Raw genomic sequence first — 14,692 nt, 5'->3', positions numbered from 1 at the left:
AAAGATAAACGTTGTAACCTGAAAGACGCATATTTTATCCGGCAGACACACTCTGTATCCAGACAGAAAAGTGAAGCGCATTGTGGGCAGGGCATGTGTCTGTAATACTGCTATACTGTGTTCTCCCAAGAGCTCAGTACAGTGCTCTGCACACAGTAATCATTCAGTTAATATGATTGACTGGTATTTACTGAGTGCCTACTATGTGCAGAGCATTGAGGTAAATGCTTTTAGACTGTGAGCCCACTGTTGGGTAGGGACTGTCTCTATATGTTGCCAACTTGTACTTCCCAAGCGCTTAGTACAGTGCTCTGCACACAGTAAGCACTCAATAAATACGATTGATGATGATGATGATTAGGAGCATACACTATAACCGAATTGGTAGACATGTTCCCTGTCCACAGTGAGTTTACAGCCTACTTGGGGAGACAGGCATTAATATAAATAAATAAATTACGAATATATACAAAAGAGCTGTGGGTCTAAGGAAGGTGAGAATAAAGGGTTTAAGGGAATTCAATCAATCTATCAATGGTATTTTTTGAGTGCTTACTATGTACAGAGAACCATACTAAGCCCTCGGGAGAGTACAATACAACAGAATCAGTAGATATGTTCCCTGCTCATAATGAGCTTCTAGTCTAGAGGGAGAGACAGACAGATGGAGGAGGAAGGAAGAAGGAATCTGCCAAGGCTGAGCCACGGGCGGGCGTATGGGTAATGGGAGGAGGAAGGAGAGAAAGGGGAATCCCCAGGTCCACAGGGCTGAAATTCTGAAATTAGAGCCCCACAGCACTTGAGTCCCCCCTCATTCCCATATCTTCCATCAGTCCGCTTGAGCAAGTTGCCATGGAGATCTGAAAAGTGCATGCGTAAACTCTCTGGCAATGGAGTCTTCTCAACCAGCGGCATCCGTTAAACTTATTTTTAATCAATTTTTATAATAATAATAATAATGATGGTGGCATTTATTAAGCACTTACTAGGTGCAAAGCACTGTTCTAAGTGCTGGGGAAGTTACAAGGTGATCAGGTTGTCCCACGGGGGGCTCACAGTCTTCATCCCCATTTTACAGATGAGGGAACTGAGGCCCAGAGAAGTTAAATGACTTGCCCAAAGTCACCCAGCTGACAATTGGTGAAGCAGAATATGAACCCAGGCAGGACCTCTGACTCCAAAGCCCAGGCTCTTTCCACTGAGCCAGACCGCTTATAGAGGAAGCAATGGAGGAACTTTTTTCTTCCCTCCTCCTCTCCCCACTGATCATCATCATCATCATCAATCGTATTTATTGAGCGCTTACTATGTGCAGAGCCCTGTACTAAGCGCTTGGGAAGTACAAATTGGCAACATATAGAGACAGTCCCTACCCAACAGTGGGCTCACAGTCTAAAAGAATCACTGATCCCTCTCCCTTTTTCTCCAGCCTGGCCTAGTCCACCATGAAAGGTGCATTTCCTTTTCACCGCCATCCTTGACGTTGGTTCCTTCGAAAATGGCTCTGGAAGTGGGAGCCACAGGAAAAGATTGTCCTGGGGTGGGGGGGTGGAGGGGAGGGTTGGGGAGAAAAGTGCCCTTCTCTCGGTTCTCAGATGGATACCACAATGTCCGGGTCAGAGCCAGGCTTACGGAGAGGAAACGGCCTTTTAATGTTCTCCTTCCTACTCAGACTGTGAGTCCCAAGTGGCCCAGGGACTGTGTCTGACCTAATTAACTTATCTCTACCCCCAGCACTTAGAACAGTGTTTGATACATAGTAAGCACCTAAAAAATGCCATGAAAAAAAGAGGAACAGTGCCTGGCCTGATTATCGTGTACTGACCCCAGTGCTTGGCTCAAGTTAAGTGCTTAACAAGTAGCATAATGAAAGTTTTCTTAAAGCCCAGGCCTGAGAATGAAAGGGCCTGAGTTCTAGTCTCAGCTTTTCCAGTGACCAGTTGTAAGTCTCTTAACCACTCTGTGTTTCCGTTGCCTCATCCATAAAATGAGGATAACAATACCTGCCTCTCCCTCCTCATATGGATGCAGTGAGGATAAAAATGAGATCGACAAAGAGAAAGCACTTTGGGAAAATAAAAGTGCTGTATAAATTTAAGGCTTATTGACCATAATGTGGAGACAGAGCTACTGTTTATCAAGTATGGGGCGGGGGGGTTTCATGAAGCTTAATTACTTCATAATTTTCCAAGTGAAAGGAACAATATTCCTGTGACATATTGTTGCTATTACACATTGTAATTAATGGAGTCCTGTGTTTTTGCCATTATGGGCCTAAGCTGCAAATATTTCTTATTATATGACTGAACATCACTGGATGCAAAACATTGATTTTTTTTTATTTTTCTGAGTTTCACATTGATAATCCCTTTCCTGCCTGAACATCTTAACATTACTATAACTTTGTTATGAGCTGTTAACCTGAAAAGGGGCTTCACTCAAAGCCAAATTGTAAGTCCAGATGGAGAGCACTCAGTACAGTTCTCCTGCACTTAGTAAGCGCTCAATAAATACCACTGATGATGATGATGGGCGGGGGGAAACCCACTCTTTCCTCACCTTCCTGTTCTCTATCAATATAGAATCCATGAATTTCTAAACATCTTTATTTCCCAAAGTTTCCCTCATCACTTGTTTCCATTTGTCTTCTCACCCTCAAAAGACTACTCTCCCCCATGTTATGGAGGAGGAAACTGAGGCGCAGGGAGGTGAAATAGCTTGCCCAAATTTCCACAGAAGGGATAATTGAAATTGTGGTGTAACAGACGTTAAGGGTTTACTCCGTGCTGAGCACAGTACTGAGCCCTGGGAGAGACACAAAGGTAATCAGGTCAGACACAATCCCTGTGCTGCATGTGGCTCATGGGGCTCATGGTCTATATAGGAGGGAGCACAGGTATTGAGTTCCTATTTTACAGATGAGGAAACTGTGGCCAGAGAAGTTAAATGACTTGCCCAAGGTCACACTGCAGGCAAGTGGCAGAATCAGGATTAATATCTATTCGCTGGTCAGAGCTCTTGCAGACACTCTTATTCTAGGTTGTAGCAGTGGTACTTATTGAGTGCCTATTAAGAGAAAAACACTGTACTAAGTGCTGGGGAAAGTGCCACAGAAGCAAAACACATACTCCCTGACCACAAGGAGTTTATAATCTCACAGAGAGACAGACATATAAAATTATTCCCAAATTAGTGGAAGCAATAGGAAGAACAATCAATCAGTGATATTCACTGAAACACTTATTGTGTGCACAGCATTGTACTAAGCCCTCAGGACAGGACAGTACAACAGAGTCGGCAGACAAATTCCCTGCCCATGACAATCTTACAGTCCAGAGGGATGAGAGAGGAACTGAGAGGAGAGAAGCAGCCTAGCCTATTGGAAAGAGCACGGATGTGGGAGTCAGAAGGACCTGGGTTCTAATCCCAGGTCCATCACTTGTTCGCTATGTGACCTTGGGCAAGTTACTTCACTTCTCTGTGCCTCATTTACCTCATCTGTAAAATGGGGATTGAGACCATGAGCCCTATGTGGGGCAGAGACTGAGTCCAACCTGATTATCGTGTATCTACCCCAGAGCTTAGTTCAGTGCCTGGCACACAGTAAGCGCTTAACAAATGCCAAAATAAAAAAACAAACAAACCACTTCTGTGATGGATCAGGAGATTAATCCCACAATGCAGAGATGTAACAACAGACCAATCCCCCCCCCACCCCCCAACCTCCTTGTTCCTGGATAGAGCTGGGATTTTGAATCTCGGGAAACAACCCTGGAGACCGAGGATATCTGCAGTCAGGTAAGTTTCCTGGAGCTACTCATGAGGCAGCCCCCCTCTAGGGCCATAAATAACGTTTCCCCCATGCCTCCACACTCACACACCCCTGTTTGTGCTAAGGTTTTATTACGAATGAAAGACAGACCCTGGTTTGTTCACAGCCTCTGTAGACTTCGAGAACTGGGCGAGAGGTGAAGTGGGTTTGGCATTTTCACTTTTTCTTTCTATTCCTCCCCCCACCCCACCCCCACCCCAGGAATAATCTTTACCCAATAGAAGGTACAGATGTTTTCTGCCTTTGTTCCGATTTAATCCTCCTTATTTATCGCCCCACTGTACCTGTTTATTATTTTCTATTTTTCTTCCTGGGATCCGGCTCAATGCATCTGCCACCACTGATCTTATCAGAACTCTTGGGTGAACACAATCAAGCACATTTGTTGTCATCCCTGCTTTGATACGAAAGGGCCAGAGAAGGAGAGAAAACACACACACGCACACACACACACAGGCATATAGACGCTAGCGCGCATCAAGCAACAAGAGAACAAAATACCCAAATAGATTTAAAAATAAACATGAAAGCATCGCCTGTCCGTGCTTGGAGAAACTCAGAAAAACACTGTGAGAGACAATTCAGTCTCTGTCGCTCTAGTAGTCTGAGCTTCCCACACCTAGCTAGGAAGTTTACTGCACCAGGTAGAGCCTTGAGTCTTCATCCTTATTCTTAGCAATCAATTAAGCTCGTTGTGGACAGGGAATGTATCTGTTTATTATATTGTATTCTCTCATGCTCTCAGTACACACGGTAAGTGATCAATAAATATGATTGAATGAATGAATGAATGAATTATAGTGATGATAGTTATTAAGCACTTGCTATGTGCTAAGCACTAAGGTAGTTTCAAGATGATCATCTTGGAAACGATTCCTGTCTCACACGGGAATCACAATCTATTTCGTCCCCTTTTATGGATGAGGAAAGCAAGGCCTCAATAGATTAAGCTACTATCCTGAGGTCACACAGCGGGCAAGCAGCGGAGCGGGGATTAGAACCCAGGTCCCCTGAATCTCAGGTCTGGACTCTTTCCTCTAGGCCATGCTGCTTCTCCACTTGGAATAGCCACCCGGAAAACAAGGACCTGGTAGACAAAATCCGGCCTTCGTCGGATTTCCTGTGAGGAGCAGCGTGGTGTCGAGGAAAGAGCCTGTGCCCGGGAGTCAGAGGACGTGGCTTCTAATCCTAACTCTGGCAAATGTCTCTTGTGTGACCTTGGGCAAGTCACTTTACTTCTCTGTGCCTCACTTACCTCATCTGCAAAATGGGGATCAAGACTGGAAGCACATAGTAAGCGCTTAACAAATCTGTCTTATGTTGTTGAATCGTTTCTGATCCATACTGACTCCACAGATACATCTCTCCCAGAATGCCCTACTTCCATCTGCAATCATTCTGGCGGTGTATCCATAGTGTTCTCTTGGTAAAAATAAAGAAGTGGTTTACCACTGCCTCCATCCGCACCGTAAACCTGAGTTTCCTCCCTTGACTCTTTCTTGTGGTGCTGCTGCTGCTGCCCAGCACAGGTGTGTTTTGACTTGTAACAGATTGCCTGCCACTCGCTAGCCACTGCCCAAGCTAGGAATGGAATGGACAGGCCTCTGCTTGACTCTCCCTCCTGTAACCAAGACTGGTAGAGTACTGAAAATTCTCCAGGTGTGATCCAGGGGGTGCTTAACAAATACCAGCATCATTATTATTATTATTAATAACAACCCCCATCTCCTTTTATCAGCTTCTCAGTCTGGGGAGCACTCAGAAGCAGCCTCCAGGGCTACTGTCCCTACCCAAATCTGTCAGTGTCCGATAACAGTGCAGTGTCCCGCTTCCTCCTTCGATCGGCCCCTGCATGTATGGACGGGGAATATGTCTGTTACACTACTGTGTTGTACTCTTGCAGGCGCTCAATACAGCCCTCTGCACACAGTAATCAAGGCCCTACTGAGAGCTCACCTCCTCCAAGAGGCCTTCCCAGACTGAGCCCCCTTCTTCCTCTCCCCCTCCTCCCCCTCTCCATCCCCCCGTCTTACCTCCTTCCCTTCCCCACAGCACCTGTATATATGCATATATGTTTGTACGTATTTATCACTCTATTTATTTATTTATTTTACTTGTACATATTTATTCTATTTATTTTATTCTGTTAATATGTTTTGTTTTGTTCTCTGTCTCCCCCTTCTAGACTGTGAGCCCACTGTTGGGTGGGGACCATCTCTATATGTTGCCAACTTGTACATCCCAAGCGCTTAGTACAGTGCTCTGCACACAGTAAGCGCTCAATAAATGTGATTGAATGAATGAATGAATGAAAATAATCATTCAATAAATATGACTGACTGATTGAATGATTGATCCAGTACATTTTGCCTCTAAAACCCCAGCCCTGAACACAATCCAAAAAGTGACCCACACAAACATTCATTATTTTGAGATTTAGTAAGTGTCTACTAGGTGTTAAGTGTCGGGGGAGAAACAGTCCCTGTCCCCCATGATGGTGACCACCTAAGAGGTAGGCAGCTGCGTGACTTTGGGCAAGTCACTTAACTTCTCTGTGCCTCAGTTACCTCATCTGTAAAATGGGGATTAAGATTGTGAGTCCCACATGGGACAATCTGATCACCTTGTATCCTCCCCAGCACTTAGAACAGTGCTTTGCACATAGTAAGTGCTTAACAAATACCAAAATTATTATTATACCGATTTAACAGATGAGAGGATTGAAGCCTGGAGAGGTTCAAGTGACCCACCCAAGGTCACCCAGCAGGCCAGTGGCAGAGCCATGATTACGCCCTGTCCCACCTCTTTTGAAGAGACCACTAGGTCCTGATGCATATAATTGGGTGGGACACAGCCCCTGTCTCCCAAGGGGACTCCCAGTCTAAGTAGGAGGGGGAACAGGAATTTCCCCCTCCTCTTCATAAAGCAGGTCATCTCAATTCCTTCCAGGCCCACAGCTCAGAATGCAGGAGCTACTTAAACTGTGAGCTCCTTTGGGGGGCAGGGGCTGTGTCCCACCTGATTACACGCAACATGACCTAGTGGGAAAAGCACAGGCTTGAGAGTCAGAAGGACTTGGGTTTTAATCCTGGCTCCACCACTTGTCTGTTGTGTGACCCTGGGCAAGTCACTTTACTACTCTGTGCCTCAGTTCCCTCCCTGCACCCCCTCTCAGGGCCCCCCAAATCCTGGAGCCGAGGACAGAGAATCACCAGCCGTCTTGCAGAAGCAGCTCAGCCTGTTAACATGCGGCCCAGCGGCGGCTATAAATGTTTCATTTTGCTGCTGTTCCAGCTGCTCTGCTATGTGGGATTGATATCAATCCTCATTCAAATCAAAGTTCTTCTGAAACATGCTTCAGTGGAGTGGAATTTTCTGCTAAATAAGGTGTTATTAACCCGGCTCTCCGGCTTCAGAGAAGAGGGCGTCACGACGCTCAGACGGCTCCTAGCCGATGAACCCTGCTTAAATAACGATTAATAGATGTTTCCGTATCGAGGCAAATGCCCAACCCGTGACCTTTCGGGCTCTCCGGTGCGGTCAAGTCGTTTCCAATCCCCCGGTTTATTCTCGCGAGCTCGGGCCCTTATTTCAGACCTGTCTCCTGCTAGTGATTTCCTGGCTCTCTCACTCAGGCGGGTTTCTCTTTCCTTTCGGCTCTGACTCCTGGGTGGGTTTCTCTTCCCTTTCTGCTCCCACCCACCCCCACCACCAACCTCCGGGGCTGAGCTAATCAGAGAACAGTTGGGGAGCCGCTGGTTCCCCCCCTCAAGACTCCCTCCGTCCCCCCAAGGCCTGGGGTGGGCACATCCCAATCTGCTTCTCTAGAGTCCCAGCCGAGCTTCCTACATAATAAGCCAAGGAATGAATTTCAAACCAGCTGCCCTGTGGTAGTCATCTATCCAGGTGGAAGGAGCCCAGACCTGGGTCCCTGCCCACAATGAGCTTACAGTCTAGAGGTGGGGAGACAGACATCAATACAAATAAATAAATTACAGATGACAGAATGCCTCTCTCTGAGTCCAATTCTCTGATGCCAGGTGCAGTTTAGCATGGCATTTTGGGTGATTTCTTACAGAGCAGTGTATGGACTATTTTGGAAAAACCCATTTGCTCCCTTCATTCACCGCCCCCCCCCCCAGTCCCACAGCACTTCTGTCCATATCCATAATCTATTTTCATTAATGTCTGTTTCCCTGTTTAGACTGCATGTACATTGTAGGCAGGCAAGTGACAGAGCGAAGATTAGAACCCAGGTCCTTTTACTTTCAGGCCCATGCTCTTCCCACCAGGACAAGCTGCTTCAACCCCCGTCTCCACCATCTCAAATGGGGACATGATAATTAGGTTATTATTTTTTTAAGGACCAAATTGTTTTATTTGTTTCCCCGCCAGCTTTCATGAGGCTATCAGTCATTCCCCACATAGAGAAAATTTCTTATGTACACTGACAGAATAAATTATACGGCCCTCATCCTGCAAATCAACATTACTGGGAACATTATCTCTTGCAAAACGGAATTTGGACACATCATAAATCCTAACCAGGTTTATTACATCTGTCTTGTCCTATATTTATTTTATTGAAAGATGGGTTTTTTGCCAGATTAATAATCGCATTAGTAAGTGATTTTCGTTTTAGGGGATTGTTTTCTCAAATAGGTGAAGTAACCAAACTGACACTTATGATGTCTCAGAATTTCTGTTATGTCTGGGTCCTGGAGCGAGGCTGCCCTGTTCGTTCTGCAAAGCAATCGAGAAGCAACAGCAAAGGCTGCCTTGATGAGTAGCAGGGCCCCGCACCTGACTTCAATCAGTCAATCAATCGTATTTACTGAGTGATGCTTACTGCATGCAGAACACTGTACTAAGCACTTGGGAGAGTACAATATAACAGACACATTCCATGCCCACAATGAATCTGAAAGGGACTTCTGCTTCTAATTATCTGTGTTTCCCTGGCATGTTTCCAAAGCTCTTGGGGCCTCAGTTTCCCCAATCATTTCTACACCTCGCTAGTCCTCAGTGACCAGGGGAGGGTAGATGCTATTATTCATTCAATCATATTAGAGATGGAAAAGGGCTGAGCAGAAACCCAGGTTAATGTAATGAGCGATATTTAGCCAAGATCACGGCATCCACCAGGTACAATGAATTGCACTGGGCGGTTTATGTCTGGCCAGATTCAAACCTTGTAGACCATAATCTAGCCAAATGGGCGGGAAAGGCAGTGGTCTTTAAGCATCCATCTTCTAAAACCAAAGCCAAACTGAGTCTTGGGTTTGACTCCCTAACTCCTTCCAGTTGATGCCCAGCCTTGGGATTGTAAACTCCTTAATCAATCACTTCATTCACTCACTCAGTCACATTTTCTGAGCACTTACTGTATGCAAAGCACTGTATTAAATGTTTGGGAGAGTACAGTAGAACAATAAACACATTCCCTTCTCACAAGGAGCTTACAGTCTAGAGAAGCAGGGTGGCTCAGTGGAAAGAGTGTGGGCTTGGGAGTCAGGGGTCCTGGGTTCTAATCCCAGCTCTGCCACTTATCAGCTGTGTGGCTTTGGGCAAGTCACTTAACTTTTCTGTGCCTCTGTTACCTCATCTGGAAAATGGGGATTAAGACTGTGAGCCCCATGTGGGACAACCGGATTACCTTGTATCTCCCCCAGCACTTAGTAGAGTGCTTGGCATTCATTCATTCATTCAATCGTATTTATTGAGCGCTTACTGTGTGCAGAGCACTGTACTAAGCGCTAGGGAAGTACAAGTTGGCAACGTACAGAGACGCTCCCTACCCAACAGTGGGTTCACAGTCTAGAAGGGGGAGACAGACAACAAAATAAAACATATCAACAAAATAAAATAAATAGAATAAATATGTACAAGTAAAATAAATAGAGTAATAAATATGTACAAATATATAAACATATATACAGGTGCTGTGGGGAGGGGAAAGATGGGGAGGGGGAGGAGGGGGAGAGGAAGGAGGGGGCTCAGTCATAGTAAGTGCTTAACAAATACCAAAATTATTATTATTATTAGAGGGGGAGACAGGCAGTAATGTAAATAAATAAATAAATTACAGATATAGACATAAGTGCTGTGGGACTGGGAGGGGGCTGTGTGACCTTGGGCAAGTTACATCACTCCTTTATACCTCAGTTCCCTCATCAGTAAAATGAGGATTAAGACTGTGAGCCCCACATGGGGCATGGACTGTGTCTAACCTGATTATCTTGTATCTACCCCAGGGCATAGAAGAGTGTGCAGCACATATTAAGCACTTAAATGCCATTAGAACAAATTAAGTGATTTCTTGGTGCCAAGCACTGTGCTAAGTCATGGGATAGATGTAACATAATTGGATTGGGCACAGTCCCTGTCCCAAAAAGGGCTCATGGTCTAAGAAGTAGAAGAGGAAGCACCTATACCTAATTCTTTGTACTGTACTCTCCCAAGCATTTAATACAGTAAGTGCTCACTAAAGACTATTGACTGACTGATGATTAGAGAACAGTCACCTTATCCCCATTTTACAAATGAGGATACTGTAGCACAAGGAGATTAAGTGATTTATCCAAGGTCACAATGCAGGTCAGGGGCAGAAGTGAGAATAGAACCCCAGTTTCCTGACTCCCAGCTCCCAGGCTCTTAAACCTAAGATTATTTTTATATTATTTTTATTTTTAAATTAGATGGTTTTTTCAAATAAAAGTGGGCTGGACAGGGCCCTGGGAGCTGAGTCGTCTCCCCCACCCCCACCGCCCCCGCACCGTTGTGGATGTGGAGGTGACATTCAATAAATGTTCTCCAAGGATGATCCAAAATCTAATATTTTTCAAGTGCTTGGGCAGGATGTAGGATTTAATTTTCCCTTAAACCATCCTCAGTATTAAAAGTGAAGCAACATGGCAACGCTTATTTGCCTTTCTGAGCTGGACAATGGTGACACCTCTAACCTTTACACTGGTCGTTGCTGACACACACAAGGAAGCGTTGAGCATGTTCCACCTAAAGACTCATTCATTTTGCATGCAACCTTTTTTTTTCATTCCAACTACAAAAATATGTGGCGGCACTCCTCATTATCCACTTCATCAGTCTCAAACTGTTGGCTAATTGCACTCTTCCCCTCCCTCTTCTCCCCAGGACAAAGTTCAGTAACAAACAGCTGCCGTCCCCCTATAGGGTACCCACTAGGAGGAGAGGATTAACATATGGAAATTCAATAAACTAAAAAGACTTCGAGAGCATTAGCTACGAATCTTCAAATCATTGCCATTCCGATGCTTGTCTTTTTTTATTTATTTTAGGCCTAATTTTCTGTAACGGCCAAAGACGCTCGAGCCACTTGTTTGGAGTTTGGGGAAGTCAATTTGTTCTGTGGGGAATCAGATTGTTGTTCAGAGAGTAACTCATGGACTAAGAAAACAAGGAAAAATAATAATAATTATCATAATGATATTGTAAAACACTTGCTATGAATTAGGCCCTGTACCAAAAGCCAGGGTTGATATAATACAGTCAGGTAGGACACAGTCCCTGTTCCACCTGGGGCTCATACTCAATCACATTTATTGAGCTCTATGTGCAGAGCACTGTACTAAGCACTTGGGAAAGGACAATACAATAAACAGCCACATTTCCTGCCCACAAAGAGCTTACAGTCTAGCTTGGCTCAATGGAAAGAGCCCGGGCTTGGCAGTCAGAGGTCAGGGGTTCAAATTCCGGCTCCGCTACTTGTCAGCTGGGTGACCTTGGGCAAGTCACTTAACTTCTCTGTGCCTCAGTTTCCTCATCTGTAAAATGGGGATTAAGACTGTGAGCCCCCCGCAGGACAACCTGATCACCTTGTAACCTCCCCAGCACTTAGAACAGTGCTTTGCACATAGTTAGCTCTTAATAAATGCCATCATTATTATTATTATTACAGATGAGTACACTGAGGCAAGGAGAAATTAAGTGTCTTGACCAAGCAGGTATGTGGCAGAGCTAGGATTAGAACCCAGAACCTCTGACTCCCGGCTTCAAGGCTGTCCATCACCTTTGCCCCCTCCTACCTCACCTCCCTTCTCTCCTTCTCCAGCCCAGCCCGCACCCTCCGCTCCTCTGCCGCTAATCATCATCATCATCATCATCAATCGTATTTACTGAGCGCTTACTGTGTGCAGAGCACTGTACTAAGCGCTTGGGAAGTACAAGTTGGCAACATATAGAGACAGTCCCTACCCAACAGTGGGCTCACAGTCTAAAAGGGGGAGACAGAGAACAAAACCAAACATACTAACAAAATAAAATAAATAGAATACACATATGCAAGTAAAATAAATAAATAAATAAATAGAGTAACAAATATGTACAAACATATATACATATATACAGGTGCTGTGGGGAAGGGAAGGAGGTAAGATGGGGGGGGGATGGAGAGGGGCACGAGGGGGAGAGGAAGGAAGGGGCTCAGTGTGGGAAGGCCTCCTGAGGAGGTGAGCTCTCAGTAGGGCCTTGAAGGGAGGAAGAGAGCTAGCTTGGTGGATGGGCAGAGGGAGGGCATTCATCTCCTCACTGTGCCTTGTTCTCCCCAGTCCCGCTGTCGACCCCCGGCCCACATCATCCCCCAGGCCTGGAACGCCCTCCCTCCGCAAATCCGCCAAGCTAGCTCTCTTCCTCCCTTCAAAGCCCTACTGAGAGCTCACCTCCTCCAGGAGGCCTACCCAGACTGAGCCCCCTCCTTCCTCTCCCCCTCCCCATCCCCCCGCCCTACCTCCGTCCCCTCCCCACAGTACCTGTATATATGTAGATATGTTTGTACGTATTTATTACTCTATTTATTTATTTTATTTGTACATATTTATTCTATTTATTTTATTTTGTTAGTATGTTTTGTTTTGTTGTCTGTCTCCCACTTCTAGACTGTGAACCTGCTGTTGGGTAAGGACTGTCTCTATATGTTGCCAACTGGTACTTCCCAAGCACTTTGTACACTCTGCACACAGTAAGTGCTCAATAAATAAGATTGAATGAATGAATGAATGTGCTCTTTCCATTTGGCCACACTGCTTCTGTCCAGAGTATTCACGGAGCATTTACTGTGCCCAGCCCTGTACTGAATGCTTAGGAGGGTAAAGAGTAGAAGCCCTGGTCCCTGGCCTCAAGTCACTTGCACTCTGTTAGGGCAGTCAGATCCCAAATTAGGCTGAGTATAGAGGAAAAAGATTGGAAAGATGGATGGGGGAATAAATAAGGGCTTAAATAGCAGAGTGCTTAGATCGATATGTACCAAAGTGCTTCGGTGACTGTGAGTACATAACTGATGGAGTGGTAGGATATAGCTCAGTGATAAGAATATTATTCAAGGATAATAATAATCATAATGATGACATTTATTAAGCGCTTACTATGTGCAAAGCACCATTCTAAGTGCTGGGGAGGTTACGAGGTGATCAGGTTGTCCCACGGGGGGCTCACAGTCTTAATCCCCATTTTACAGATGAGGTAACTGAGGCACAGAGAAGTGAAGTGACTTTCCCAAAGTCACACAGCCGACAAGTAGCAGAGAGGGGATTTGAATCCATGACCTCTGACTCCAAAGCCCGTGCTCTTTCCACTGAGCCACGCTGCTTCTCCGTGCCACCTGGAGGAGGTGGAAGTGAGGGGTCTCATGAAGGATTTGAAATTGGGGAGAACTGTGGTCTAGCAGATTTGGTGGAAAGGGGAGTTCCGGGCAGGGGGGGAGAGGATGAGGGGTCGGAGGCTGGAGAGGTGAGAGTAAGGGACAGTAAGAATGTTCATTCATAGATAGAGCATGGGGCTTCAGAGTCAGAAGGCCATGCATTCAAATCCCAGCTCCACCTCTTGTCTGCTTTGTGACCTTAGGCAAGTCACTTCACTTCTCTGTGCCTCAGTTACCTCATCTGTAAAACGGGGATTGAGACTGTGGGCCCCACATGGGACAGGGATTGTGTTCAACCTGATTTGCTTGTATCTACCCCAGTGCTTAGCAAAGCACCTGGCACATAGTAAGTGCTTAACAAATAACACAATTATTATTATTGCTGCTAAGGGAGGGCTGGGGAATTGTGGATGGAGAGGGCCAATCAATCAGAAGGGGAAACACAGCTGATTCAGAGACTTGGCATCCAATGCTCAAGGGGTTTTTGCTTGATGCAGTGGGGAATCATTATCATCATCATCAATCGTATTTATTGAGCGCTTACTATGTGCAGAGCACTGTACTAAGCGCTTGGGAAGTACAACTTGGCAACACATAGAGACAGTCCCTACCCAACAGTGGGCTCACAGTCTAAAAGGGGGAGACAGAGAACAAAACCAAACATACCAACAAAATAAAATAAATAGGATAGATATGTACAAGTAAAATAAATAAATAAATAAATAGAGTAATAAATATGTACAACCATAGGCAGGTTCACAGACTGTGGATAGGCCCAAAGGGGTGGGCTACCAGAGTGATTTATTTTTATAATAATAATAATGATGGCATTTATTAAGCACTTACTATGTCCAAAGCACCATTCTAAGCGCTGGGGAGGTTACAAGGTGGTCAGGTTGTCCCACCGGGGGGGCTCACAGTCTTCATCCCCATTTTACAGATGGGGCAACTGAGGCACAGGCAAGTTAAGTGACTTGCCCAAAGTCACACAGCTGACAAGTGGCGGAGCCAGGATTTGAACCCATGACCACTGACTCCAAAGCCCGTGCTCTTTCCACTGAGCCACGCTGGCTGCCCAGCTCTGAATCACCTGCTAATTGGCTCTATCTACACAGGAAAAGGAAATGGGGAGTTAATAATAGCAATAATAATAATCAACTATCACTGCTGCATTTGTTAAGCACTTA

General features: G+C 45.4%; 1 non-coding gene across 1 annotated transcript; it reads right to left on the bottom strand.

Moving 5' to 3' along the window:
- Window positions 1-5,371: 5,371 nt before the first annotated feature.
- LOC119938871 lies at window positions 5,372-5,508 on the bottom strand. Its single transcript, XR_005454567.1, has one exon. It is a non-coding gene; the product is annotated as a small nucleolar RNA SNORA7 (small nucleolar RNA).
- Window positions 5,509-14,692: the final 9,184 nt, after the last annotated feature.

The sequence above is a fragment of the Tachyglossus aculeatus genome, chromosome 16 (assembly GCF_015852505.1).
Source record: "Tachyglossus aculeatus isolate mTacAcu1 chromosome 16, mTacAcu1.pri, whole genome shotgun sequence".
Classification (NCBI taxonomy): domain Eukaryota; kingdom Metazoa; phylum Chordata; class Mammalia; order Monotremata; family Tachyglossidae; genus Tachyglossus; species Tachyglossus aculeatus.
The sequence above is the reverse complement of the archived record's forward strand: the minus strand, read 5'-3'. Positions and strand labels throughout refer to the sequence as shown.